Source organism: Schistocerca piceifrons, chromosome 8 (genome assembly GCF_021461385.2).
Source record: "Schistocerca piceifrons isolate TAMUIC-IGC-003096 chromosome 8, iqSchPice1.1, whole genome shotgun sequence".
In the NCBI taxonomy this organism is placed as follows: Eukaryota; Metazoa; Arthropoda; class Insecta; order Orthoptera; family Acrididae; genus Schistocerca; species Schistocerca piceifrons.
In genome coordinates this window covers 224,668,058-224,681,991 of record NC_060145.1, presented here as the reverse complement: position 1 = coordinate 224,681,991, position 13,934 = coordinate 224,668,058, and positions in this window count along the sequence as shown.

Sequence of the window (13,934 nt, the reverse complement as noted above, 5' to 3'; positions counted from 1 at the left end):
ATGTGATCTACCCATCTAATCTTCAGCATTCTTCTGTAGCACCACATTTCGAAAGCTTCTATTCTCTTCTTGTCCAAACTATTTATCGTCCATGTTTCACTTCCATACATGGCTACACTCCATACAAATACTTTCAGAAATGACTTCCTGACACTTAAATCAATACTGGATGTTAACAAATTTCTCTTCTTCAGAAACGCTTTCCTTGCCATTGCCAGCCTACACTTTATATCCTGTCTACTTCGACCATCATCAGTTATTTTGCTCCCCAAATAGCAAAACTCCTTTACTACTTTAAGTGCCTCATTTCCTAATCTAATTCCCTCAGCATCACCCGACTTAATTAGACTACATTCCATTATCCTTGTTTTGCTTTTGTTGATGTTCATCTTATATCCTCCTTTCAAGACACTGTCCATTCCATTCAACTGCTCTTCCAAGTCCTTTGCTGTCTCTGACAGAATTACAATGTCATCGGCGAACCTCAAAGTTTTTATTTCTTCTCCATGAATTTTAATACCTACCCCGAATTTTTCTTTTGTTTCCTTTACTGCTTGCTCAATATACAGATTGAACAACATCGGGGAGAGGCTACAACCCTGTCTTACTCCCTTCCCATCCACTGCTTCCCTTTCATGTCCCTCGACTCTTATAACTGCCATCTGGTTTCTGTACAAATTGTAAATAGCCTTTCGCTCCCTGTATTTTACCCCTGCCACCTTCAGAATTTGAAAGAGAGTATTCCAGTCAACATTGTCAAAAGCTTTCTCTAAGTCTACAAATGCTAGAAACGTAGGTTTGCCTTTTCTTAATCTTTCTTCTAAGATAAGTCGTAAGGTCAGTATTGCCTCACGTGTTCCAGTGTTTCTACGGAATCCAAACTGATCTTCCCCGAGGTTGGCTTCTACTAGTTTTTCCATTCGTCTGTAAAGAATTCGTGTTAGTATTTTGCAGCTGTGGCTTATTAAACTGATTGTTCGGTAATTTTCACATCTGTCAACACCTGCTTTCTTTGGGATTGGAATTATTATATTCTTCTTGAAGTCTGAGGGTATTTCGCCTGTTTCATACATCTTGCTCACCAGATGGTAGTGTTTTGTCAGGACTGGCTCTCCCATGGCCGTCAGTAGTTCCAATGGAATATTGTCTACTCCGGGGGCCTTGTTTCGACTCAGGTCTTTCAGTGCTCTGTCAAACTCTTCACGCATTATCGTATCTCCCATTTCATCTTCATCTACATCCTCTTCCATTTCCATAATATTGTCCTCAAGTACATCGCCCCTGTATAGACCCTCTATATACTCCTTCCACCTTTCTGCTTTCCCTTCTTTGCTTAGAACTGGGTTTCCATCTGAGCTCTTGATATTCATACAAGTCGTTCTCTTATCTCCAAAGGTCTCTTTAATTTTCCTGTAGGCGGTATCTATCTTACCCCTAGTGAGATAGGCCTCTACATCCTTACATTTGTCCTCTAGCCATCCCTGTTTAGCCATTTTGCACTTCCTGTCGATCTCGTTTTTGAGACGTTTGTATTCCTTTTTGCCTGTTTCACTTACCGCATTTTTATATTTTCTCCTTTCATCAATTAAATTCAATATTTCTTCTGTTACCCAAGGATTTCTACTAGCCCTCGTCTTTTTACCTACTTGATCCTCTGCTGCCTTCACTACTTCATCCCTCAAAGTTACCCATTCTTCTTCTACTGTATTTATTTCCCCTATTCCTGTCAATTGCTCCCTTATGCTCTCCCTGAATCTCTGTACAACCTCTGGTTCTTTCAGTTTATCCAGGTCCCATCTCCTTAAATTCCCACCTTTTTGCAGTTTCTTCAGTTTTAATCTACAGGTCATAACCAATAGATTGTGGTCAGAGTCCACATCTGCCCCTGGAAATGTCTTACAATTTAAAACCTGGTTCCTAAATCTCTGTCTTACCATTATATAATCTATCTGATACCTTTTAGTACCTCCAGGGTTCTTCCATGTATACAACCTTCTTTCATGATTCTTAAACCAAGTGTTAGTTATGATTATGTTGTGCTCTGTGCAAAATTCTACCAGGCGGCTTCCTCTTTCATTTCTGTCCCCCAATCCATATTCACCTACTATGTTTCCTTCTCTCCCTTTTCCTACACTCGAATTCCAGTCACCCATGACTATTAAATTTTCGTCTCCCTTCACAATCTGAATAATTTCTTTTATTTCATCATACATTTCTTCAATTTCTTCGTCATCTGCAGAGCTAGTTGGCATATAAACTTGTACTACTGTAGTAGGTGTGGGCTTCGTATCTATCTTGGCCACAATAATGCGTTCACTATGCTGTTTGTAGTAGCTTACCCGCATTCCTATTTTCCTATTCATTATTAAACCTACTCCTGCATTACCCCTATTTGATTTTGTGTTTATAACCCTGTAGTCACCTGACCAGAAGTCTTGCTCCTCCTGCCACCGAACTTCACTAATTCCCACTATATCTAACTTCAACCTATCCATTTCCCTTTTTAAATTTTCTAACCTACCTGCCCGATTAAGGGATCTGACATTCCACGCTCCGATCCGTAGAACGCCAGTTTTGTTTCTCCTGATAACGACATCCTCTTGAGTAGTCCCCGCCCGGAGATCCGAATGGGGGACTATTTTACCTCCGGAATATTTTACCCAAGAGGACGCCATCATCATGTAATCATACAGTAAAGCTGCATGCCCTCGGGAAAAATTATGGCTGTAGTTTCCCCTTGCTTTCAGCCGTTCGCAGTACCAGCACAGCAAGGCCGTTTTGGTTATTGTTACAAGGCCAGATCAGTCAATCATCCAGACTGTTGCCCTTGCAACTACTGAAAAGGCTGCTGCCCCTCTTCAGGAACCACACGTTTGTCTGGCCTCTCAACAGATACCCCTCCGTTGTGGTTGCACCTACGGTACGGCTATCTGTATCGCTGAGGCACGCAAGCCTCCCCACCATCGGCAAGGTCCATGGTTCATGGGGGGGAAAAAACGAAAGATACTAATTGAATTTACTTGGAGAAAAAACTCCGACACAATACTCAATCATGCTGAACGTAAAATTTTGATACGATATTGCAATGCCTGTGTTACTAAGATGAACGATGCAGACATTCCTTCGAACATGCTAGCATGTTGTGACGCAGGAGCGATGACACATGGATGTTTGGATCTGGCAGCATGTCATGCACAGATAACGAAAGCGGTGCCGGTACGGTAGCTAAACGTGCTCGGTCAGAGAGCTGACTGCCCTCGGTAATTAAAAAAAAAAACTGAGAGAAGTTATCGGCGATGAACCTGAAAGCGTGTCACGTGACGTCCGCTCAAACCAAATTATGAGTACAATGGCCTCCAAACAATAATAATAATAACAATAAGGAAGTAGAAATTACGGTGACTGCACGCGTAAAGTGCGTAATCCGTGTTCGAGAGCCGACATGGCACAGATATTCGTTTCCGTAAACAGCTGGTGGTTATTAGTATTTGCAACTGCGAATAAATTGCGTGTAAAAGTATTATCTTAGCAGTCCGTAAACTGCTCTATTGAAATGCTAACCGAAGTAGATATAAAAGCTGCAATGACTCGTGATTGTGTGGCTGACTGACCAGTTACACAACCGATGATGTGCCGGCCAATCTCATATCAATTAAAATCTTCTCCCCAATAATTGTAGTAGCAGGGAAGACATTTTAAAATATTTTGAAAGTCGTACCACATTCGTCTGATCGTCTGGTTAAGTAGAGGGCAGTTCTGATCGTCAACTAGCCTCTGCTGTCTTTTCTGAACATAATAGAGATTCACTAAAATGCGACAGACCACTTTTAGTACGTCTTTACACCACAAGCACCACATATGGATAGTTCCTCTAGTCAAACTTTTGTCTTGCGTCATTGGACTATTTGGACTATGGTCTATCCGTGGGCGAATAAAAAGGATATCACATGATTGGGCGGAAAGTGGTATTGTATGGCCGAGTAGCTAATTTTAGTACAGCAAAATAATTTCGTTCAGTCACTCTACCTTTGAGAATATTTCACATGAACGTTTAATGGTTTCTTCATTTGTGGCGGTAAATTGTCGTCCGGCTCCTTCATCGTGCGTAACGCTTGTGCGACCATTTCGGAATTTTTCAATCTACTGTTCTCGTGCTGTACCGAAAGTTTTCAATGAATTTCGGCCCCTGATACGCCTTTCGCCCACAAAAAAATGATCACTAAACGTTGCTCCTCTTTGGTGCAAATAGACAGTAGAGCAGCCATGATTAACAACACGGCAGCGATAGTGAAACTAACATAGCCGTTTGCAAATTGCAAAGATAGGAACAACAAACAAACAAAGCATACGTCATCAGCGTAAAACGAGAGTACCACCAAAAAAACAAGAATATAACTAAATTTTGCATAATAATTCACTTGAACTCGCACTTTCTTCTGTCAAGTCTGTACTGGATACCACTGATCATAACGATTTAAACAATGGATTGAACAAACCCATACATGGGTGTGAGACAAATGGTTCAAATGACTCTGAACACTACGGGACTTAACTTCTAAGATCGTCAGTCCCCTAGAACTTAGAACTACTTAAACCTAACTAACCTAAGGACATCACACACATCCATGCCCGACGCTGGATTCGAACCTACGTCCACAGCGGTCTCGTGGCTCCACATTGTAGCGCCCAGAACCGCTCGGCCACTCCGGCCGGTGGTTCGAGATAGCAACCGTACAAGAATGTGATACCTATAACACTGCTGATTTGTGCCATCAATGACAATATGCGAAAAACATTCCATGACCTCTTTTTATTGAAAAAAAAACAATAAACAAGAACATTGCTGATGTCGACAAAGTAGTCGAAAAAAATCACAGTTGAAGCAAGAAACAAAGTATGGATCCCGATTCGGATCTTATAATAGAAGGAAAAGAAAGTAACATGTTTTCCTCACAAGTCTCTCGCTCGTGAAAATTCACCAAAGAAAAGACGGAACTACTAGAAAGTGGTCTGCACGGCATAACCACAAGTTGTCCAAGGAGGCCACACAACTGTTACACGCCGGCCGGAGTAGCCGAGCGTTTCTAGGCGCTACTGTCTGGAACTGCGGGACCGCTACGGTCGCAGGTTCGAATCCTGCCTCAGGCATGGATGTTTGTGATGTCCTTAGGTTAGTTAGGTTTAAGTAGTTCTAAGTTCTAGGCGACTAATGACCTGAGATGTTAAGTCCTATAGTGCTCAGAGCCATTTTGAACTGTTACACGACACTCTTTATGAGTCCAAAGCTACCACTCCTGGCGATCCGGGACTACCAGCAGACGAGGCGCTTGGATCTTGCAGCCGGAATGGCTGATGCATATAAGTCCGGGTGGTACGTCGGAGTGCCTTCTGACCGGCTAATAAGGCCGATTAGCGGATGGATCTTCTAGGAGCATTTTCAATCACATGATTGACGTAGGAAAACAGTTCGCTTGTTGATCACGACCTCTGGCACTGCTGTCGATCCGTAGTGCTGAGGTAATAGGCCCTGGAGGCAGCTGTCTGAGACATGAAGCTGCGTTTTCTCTCCAGCAGCGACCTAGGTCGTACCGTAATTATCTGCTTTGGTTTCATCCGCTGTGATGAAGTCATCCCGGATCTCTCTTCCGTCATGCGGGATGCCACTGCGCAGGCGGACGGGATGGACGCTTCAAAACAGCCAACCGGTTGCAACGAAATTTGCTTTTACCATGTGTCTTGACCTTAAAATCCAAAATTACCTACTCAGTTTAAAAATCAAAATCAACTTCAAGAAAATCTAAGGAATAAACCTCTTTTATTTCGAACAGATTATGTGAAGACTGTACTCACGTGCAGTAACTGGCGAATATATTTAAGAGCAATAATGTTCCAGTCACTTAAAATACTTCTTAATGAAATTATTATTAAGTTCACATAAAATTAAAAACACTGGAACAGATATAAGCTGGTAACTGATAATGAAACTATAGCTATGTGGCGTAGCACAGTACACGCCGCTAAGGACTGCAGGATTGCAAGAGGTAAGGCATTGGAAGAAAAATCAGATTAGGATACTGACATGACGAAGTCGCCACAACGTGGACACGAAACATGTTGCGCCATCTAGTAACAACCGATAACACCAGTTACATACCGTATTTTACTGACTATTAGACGCTACGGACTATAAGACGCACCTTAATTTGTAAGCAATTAAAACATGAAATTTTTACTATTTTTATTATTAGATTTCTAAGCCAGACTAACAAAATTTCTTGGTTTTAAGAACCGAACTGACTCTCAAAATCCCTTAAAATCGTCATCTGACCTTTCATCTTCTTCCTCTTCATCGTCATCGTTGTCATCTTCGATTACGAGACGATCTTCACTGCCATCGAGAGCATTACTTACCCCACAATTCTTGAAAGATTTGACAATTATGTCTATTCTCACTCTAAACTACTGTTGTATTATCCAATGACAGACTTGTTTGATTGTAGGTCGTTTCAAAGCCTCCTTCGGCGTGAATTAGTGTTGGGTTTCATCCATCATTCTCTCATCGTTCCATTACTCTCTCTTATACACTTCAATTTTTTTTTCTTTTTTTGAGAAATATAGGTGTTGCATTTGAGAAGACTTCCGAGAACAACAGCAAGCCCTGAATTTTACAGAATTTTTGAAAAGACTACTAAACTAATCTAGTACAAGTAGAGAACTATTTTTCAGTGAAACACTTCCTTTCCCTCTCTCCCATACTGTGTTAATTGATAACTTCATAGCAGCCTCGTCCATCAAGCTCTAATCATGTACATAAACAGCAACGCTTGGTATTATTTCGGAAAGTTCTGGCATTGATTTGCGCTTTAAAGTAATCATTTGATTAAGTTTAGTACCATCAGCACAAAATAAAAGGACAACAGTGTAGCGCATTTTCTTATGTCCACTTGTTTTCATAGTTACGGTTTTAGCATCTTTCATGATGACACTTCTATTACTCGTCACACCCAATGTCAGAGAATCTCAGATGAATGAAAGACAGCTCTCACCCACACACCCCCAAAGGAAGAATCCAAAATAGACACCAACAGCTACAGAGATTGGCTGGTTGATCTGGGGGAGGGGACGAAAGAGCGATGTCATAGGTCGCATCGGATCAGGAAAGGACGGAGGAGAAAATAGGCCGTGCCCTTTCAAAGGAACCATGTCGGCATTTTTCTGAAGCGATTTAGGGAAATCGCAGGAAACTTATATCAGGATGGCCGGAAGCGGGCTTGAACCGTCGTCCTCCTGAACTGTGAGTCCAGTGTGCTAACCACTACGCCACCTCACTCGGTAACTACAGAGGGATCTCACACAAAACATACTAAATATTGTCTAAAGTCTTAGTAAACAGGGCAGAACCCCAATTAGACTATCAACTTGGAAAATATCAAGCGAGTTTCTAGATATGGAGAACCTGCCCGGAACATATCCTAAGCCTCAAAAACTCAATGGCCTACAAAAAATTTAGAGAAAAATCATATGTTATCACTTTCACTGACGGCATCAGGAGTCACTCATCTCTATAACAAAAGAATAAAATGTGAAAACAAGAAAATACAAAGTAAGTTCATGACAGAATTATCTGACACTATTGAGATAAAAGCTGGTGCACACAAGACTGACTCTCCAAGGCTGTTTAGCTGAGGCCTAGAGAAAGTAGCCAAAGAGTAGAACGTTAAGACACAGGAACAAGAAACAAAGGCAACAATGTTAACTGTCGAGCCGTTGCAGATGATGTAGCCCTATTAGCCGAGACTTGGGAAGAAACCAGAGATCAAAGCCTCGAGCTTCAGAAACAAGCAGGAAGAATAGGTCTCAAAATCTGCATTGGAAAGAAGAAGATAATGATATAAGAAAACCACCAAAACATTTTAAATTGGGAAACAATAAACTGAGATCGTCAAAGAATTAAAATATTTTACAGAATGGAACAGCTGGAATGCTCTTGCGAAAACGGCCAGGGAATCAAGAATTAGTAAAGTTGAACTATCCTTTCAACTCACCAAAAAGACATTTAACAGGAGGTACCTGACATGGAACGTAAAAAAAAGACGTTACAATACAGTAATTAAACCGGATGCCCTGTTTGCAGCCGAAACATTGCATGTCACCAACATGTTCCAGTTGAAAGGCTGGACATTAAAGACAGGAAGATATCAAAATACATTCTTGGCTCCACATTCCACAGCACTAATTGGTTCACATCAAAAGTGAAACTCACTACCAAACCAAGGAAAAGCTCTCAGGCAGACTTCAGGAAAAGAACAGCTGGTTTCCTCAGAATGAATCCTGAATCCCAATACAATAGTGAAAATAATGTGTCTACTTCAGTAACAAAAAAAAACAAAAACAAAAAAAAATAATTGGTTTAACGAAACGGAGAAGGACATAAGAGAACTCCCAATTACAGAAAATATGCCAATGGATAAAACTGCAAAATCTCTGGAAAAGAAAGGAATGTAAGATCAGAAACAATGAAACAATATTGGGCTTATAGAAAGGGAGAGAACATTAAAAATTCATTGATTTAAGGAACCCCAAGTAGGGTAAAACGAAAGACGAAGTACTTGGAAGTAGTTGATGTGCCTGTGTTTATATAATGTGCCTTTATCTGCATATAACCTTTGGAGACGAACAAATTAGCACGAAAAACAACAGCTGTCCAAACTAATTTTACATCCCTTAGCACTGATTATTTGTAATCCCCAAAGAGTAGTATAAACCTCGATTACAACGTAATTTTCGAGCAGAGTTTCTAAAACTCCACATAAATAGGAGAATACAAGCAATTTTTGTCTTATTCAGCCCCTCATTACTTCTTGAGAACGAATCGGGCGGTGGGCGGTCCAAATTCCCTTTCATTTACGTGTTTTATGTGATATTTTGACTCTACGCATCTCGAAACGTGTAATGCAAAAGTCTGAGGAGGGATAGAACTTTTCCACTTTTGTTCGATGTCTACATTTATTACTGGAGATAAAAGCAACAAAAAACTGAAAATTGGTTATAGCCGTAAATAGTTATTCGGACCCATTTTAACAGCCAGGTTAATCTGTAGGTGAAAAAAAAAGAACAGGTATAAGATGGTCCAACGAGATACACGGGTCCTGCTACGAACATGTCACGTCACACTAGGGTGCTTCTCCACCACACACCCGTTAACGCTCGGCTCTGCGCAGGGACCATGGGAAATGAAAATTTGACTGCACAGGCACCCACTAAAGATACTAATTTTGTCGTGTGCTATCGAAAACTTGCACACAGTTAAGAAGTCAGTCAAGAATTATTAAAGTCAGATGAAATAGTTGAAACGTCCCCATAGAAAAATTTATGAATGACGTTATTTCATTTTCAAACAGCCGATGAGAACTGAACGTACTCAGACATTTCTCTCTTAACTTATTCTGATCACCACTAAACTGACACACAATACTTTCAGCGCAACGCAGTCTGACTTTCAATAATCCCTACAAAAGAATGGCCCTGACTAACAATTACCCATACCTTTCATGAATCACTTACCTCACAAAAATCTTCGTTACTCGAACTATTGCAATACAGTGAGTGCCACTACTGCCAGCTAAATAAAAGATTCTAACTGCTGAAGGCACTAACTACTGATAGGCATATTCAGAAAATGAAGGATTTTGATAGAGAACAAACAATGTATTTACCTTAATAGTGTTCAAAAGTCATATATATCTCAGTTCATGATATCCAATATTACAAATTTACTATTTCTGATGGTCACAGGTCCAGATCGTTCGCTCTCAAAATTCTGCAATTTCTCTCCCCACATCCAGCACTGCTGGCGGCTCACCTCCAACTGCGCAACGCTTCGTGCTGTTCACATCCAACTGCCAAACACTACAATGGCGAATATTCCAACAATGCCAAGCAGCCACAGACTGCACACAGCACGGCCAGTGATTTTCATAAAGAGCACTAGGTGACGTTACCAACATAAAAACCTAAACAGCCTACTTACATAGTTACTCGCTGCCCGTTTGAAACGGTTGCTGGCATTCTGGCATAACGACTAGCGCCGGCACGCAAATCAAGAACGATGCAGCGGAGAGGGCTGTGAGACGACGTCAGCCAATAGCAAGCTGACTGAGACGTCACCACGACTGGAGCGGGCTCTACACGAAGAGATTAAAAGCGACGCGCCCTCCAGCCTCGGTGGCACTAGAAGAGCTGCACTAGAAGACGAGGAGTGACTTGCGAACTTGTGTGATCTGTCGTTAATTGCTTACATGGAAATTGTGTACATTAAAGGACAGTGATTATTTGCAAGTCATCAGCTGCTTGCGACACGCCAGTTGCGTTATTACACCAGTGGGCAGGATACTTCACGTAACACCTGCAGTGTCACGTGCTGTTGCTTACACACCGCGGCTTGTCTTTCTCCTGGGCCTGGGGTATAACCAAAAAACGGTTGTTTCAGCAATAAATGCGATCCCTAGGGCGAATATCCGACAATGCGTCACAAGCGAAACGTCACGTGAAAGGTTAAACTGACGTCGCCCGATATCACAAAACAGGAGCCAAGAGGCAGAACGTCACGTCTGGATTATGACTGGACGACATGTTATCCACCGCCGTCCTCCAGTAAGTTATTTACGCATTGCCAATCGTCACACAAATGGCCCTAAATGGAATTCTCTGCAAACAAATCCAGCACATGCTTGCTTTCCGCAATGTTATGGGCTCTGATTCGAGCTCGTGCGGTCGTCACACCACATTGAATTCTCAAAGCTACGAATGATGCACAGTTCTGTAGGTCCGACGCATGGAGTGATATGTGCCTAATTTGTGGCGTAAACCATATTTTAGTTGGACACGACCTTCACCGTGTTCCAACTTTCAGAAGTGATGCTTTGCCTGTTTTGTATCACCACTGAAAAAGTTTACATGAGGAAACACTGCACTCAGCTTTCCCAGTATTGGATAAGTGAAACTACCTTGTGCAGTTGCTTTCGTCAATTAATTGTTACACTCATTACTGTAGGGACAGAAAACGTTAGATTTACGTAAAAAGCAAATAAACTTCAATCGAGAATGCTAAAATACATCCTTGTTTATAATTATGACAAAGGACGTTGTACTTGGGACTTGAAGGTGGGACGTGTGCCTTTCACGGGGAAAAGCTCACCGACTGAGGTATCCAAGCATGACACACAACTCCCCCTCACAGTTTCGCGTCTACCACTACTTCGTCTCCTACTTTCCGAAAATTATAGAAGTTCTCCTGCATGCCTTTCGGGATTAGCACTCCTGGAAGAAAGGCTATAGCGGAGACTTGGCTTAGCCACAACTTAGGGGATTGTTTCCAGAATGAAATGTCACTATTGCGGACTGTACTACGATTTGAAACTTCCAGGCACATTAAAAGTATGTACAGGACCGAGTATCACACCTTAGAGTTTTGTCTTTTGCGGCAAAGTACTCAGCCAACTGAGCTATTATTCACGAGTCAGATCGGAGAGCTATTGGCCGTGATAAGTCCCAAGTTCGAGTCTCGATAGGAATGGAGTTTTAATCTGCCAAGAAGTTTCAAATCAGTCTGCACCCTTCTGCTGAGTCAAAATTCGTTATGGAAACAATCTGCTGCATGGTGATTACGCCATTTCATCGTACGATTATTTTTCCAGAAGTACTAGTCCCACAAGGTATGCAGGAGAAATGCAGTGAAGTTTAAAAGGTTGGAGATGAGGTGATGTCGAGTTGTGAGTCGTACTTTGGTGGCTAAGTCGATGAATGCTTGTCCTTGAAAGGTAAAGGCCGGCGATTCCAATACCTGCCCGGTACACAGGTTTTATCTGCCAGGTATGTTCTAATCAGCGCATACTACACCGCATAGCGTAAACTACTTCTGGAAATATTGAAGGACAGTTGGAAACAATATCTCTTTGATATTACACGATATTACACCAATATTTGTGAAAAATGCTTTCCAGAAAGGACAATCTGCTTGTCATCCCATTATCACAGTGCAAGTACAAGAACTTCTGTCCCAATAGTGACTTAACATTCACATGGGAGGTATTTAGCTATATGAGACCAAGATTAATAATGTTTTAGCTAATTTAGCAACCATCTAAAGGGTGTCAGTATGAATGTAATGCACTGTCAAATGAATCCAATTGAGGTTCCCGTCTTTCTCTTAGGGATAAAATAGGCACTTCCCGGTTTTCGTTTTTCAGATAAAATTACAGTCTGCGACAACCACTTGTTGTTAGGACGGAACGCCTCACTGAAATGCAATCAACGTTTTTAGATGCTGTTTTCGTTTCTAGAATGTCCGGCTGCAAAAATAATATCGCTTTTATTTCCGGTCGCTCGCATTTAATTGCTCTTGTTTCAGCACGATTCAGGTTAACAGTTTGGAATCTGAATATACAGTGTGTAGCTCGATCGAATGTGTTTATTGCTATCGTGTTAACGACATACTATCGAATGTCATACGTATAGAGTGACGTACAGTAGTATGTTGAATGAATAATTTAAAGAGACTTAAACACATGAATGCGGTCTATCTTTTGGAACGAAATAATTACTCTTACATCGTACACGTAAGTCAAAGCCCTAGGATTTTCGTCATCGTTTAACACTGATATAAAGAAAGAAATTGCCAGTATTGAAGCTACTTGACAAATGTTATAGCTAGCATAGCTACAAGAATAATGATGAAAGGCTGAATTTAGGAACATTCCTTTTGTTAATTGTTAGACATCATAATGAAACAGTCACAGATTTTTGAATCCATAGTTAAAAGGCTTCAAATCATAGACTGCGCCTTCGGGAGTTATACGATTGTAATGCATATTCGTTGTAATCTGGTTGCACATACACTATAATCTGATTGCTCTCTATGGAAAATAAAAAGAAACTTAAAATTAGCTTTCAAAGAGCCTTTATTTCAGCGGCTTGTAAATTATAGCGCTAACCCATATGCTCACACTTTGTATAGCAAAAGAATTACCCTAAGACTAGAAAACAGAACTCGTCTTCTAAAAATAATGATAATACAATTTAGAAACTGGCAAACCGGTTTCTTGTTACGATCACAGAAACCAGCTTGTTATCTGTTGGTACAGGTACCTGCCCCTTCACAAAACTAAGTTTTGAGTATGTGTGTCTGGCACTACACCTCTGAATCGTTTCATTTCGTTTCTAATACGTCAAAAGATAATCGTCTGTTAGTAGAATTATTAATCTGCTATTTTATTACCGAAACTAATACATGCTTCGGAACTGATGCCGCATAAAATCGACGCAAAATGTTCTTCACGTGAGGACTAAACGGACAATTTATTGTCCAAGCAGTAACTTGTTCTCATGTAAGTACATAATAGTGCAGTTATGCACTATGTGTGCAGCCACTATTAGCTTACTGAGTTCTTTGTTTTTTAGGATTGTTAGCTTCGCCACTGTAAGAAGGTGAATAATAACAATGGTTTACGGAAGTTGACACGTATTTAAGCAACAAAGTTCATTATTTGAAATAAACTGTAATATCTCACAGAAAATAGGTGATATTCTGTTACTGAAACTAAATGACAACAAGAAATTAATAACGAGCCTGATTCATAATACAGGAGTCAGAAGAAGGTAGTCTACAAAGAACCGTCAATAAAGGAATGAGAACATTTGTGCAAATTGTCTACCTCTCAGAGAAGCTAAAGTAAGAGGTGAAAGGGAAGAGCTGAATATGCTTTCAGCAAATCTTCTACCACCGAGGCAAGATAAGCTATGTTAAGACGTGAAGTGAGATTTAACAGTGGCGTTTAATGTCTTCATTGATTTTCGCAATCCGGCTGGTGTGGCCAAGCGGTTCTAGGCGCTTCAGTCTGGAACCGCTCGACCGCTACGAACGCAGGTTCGAATCC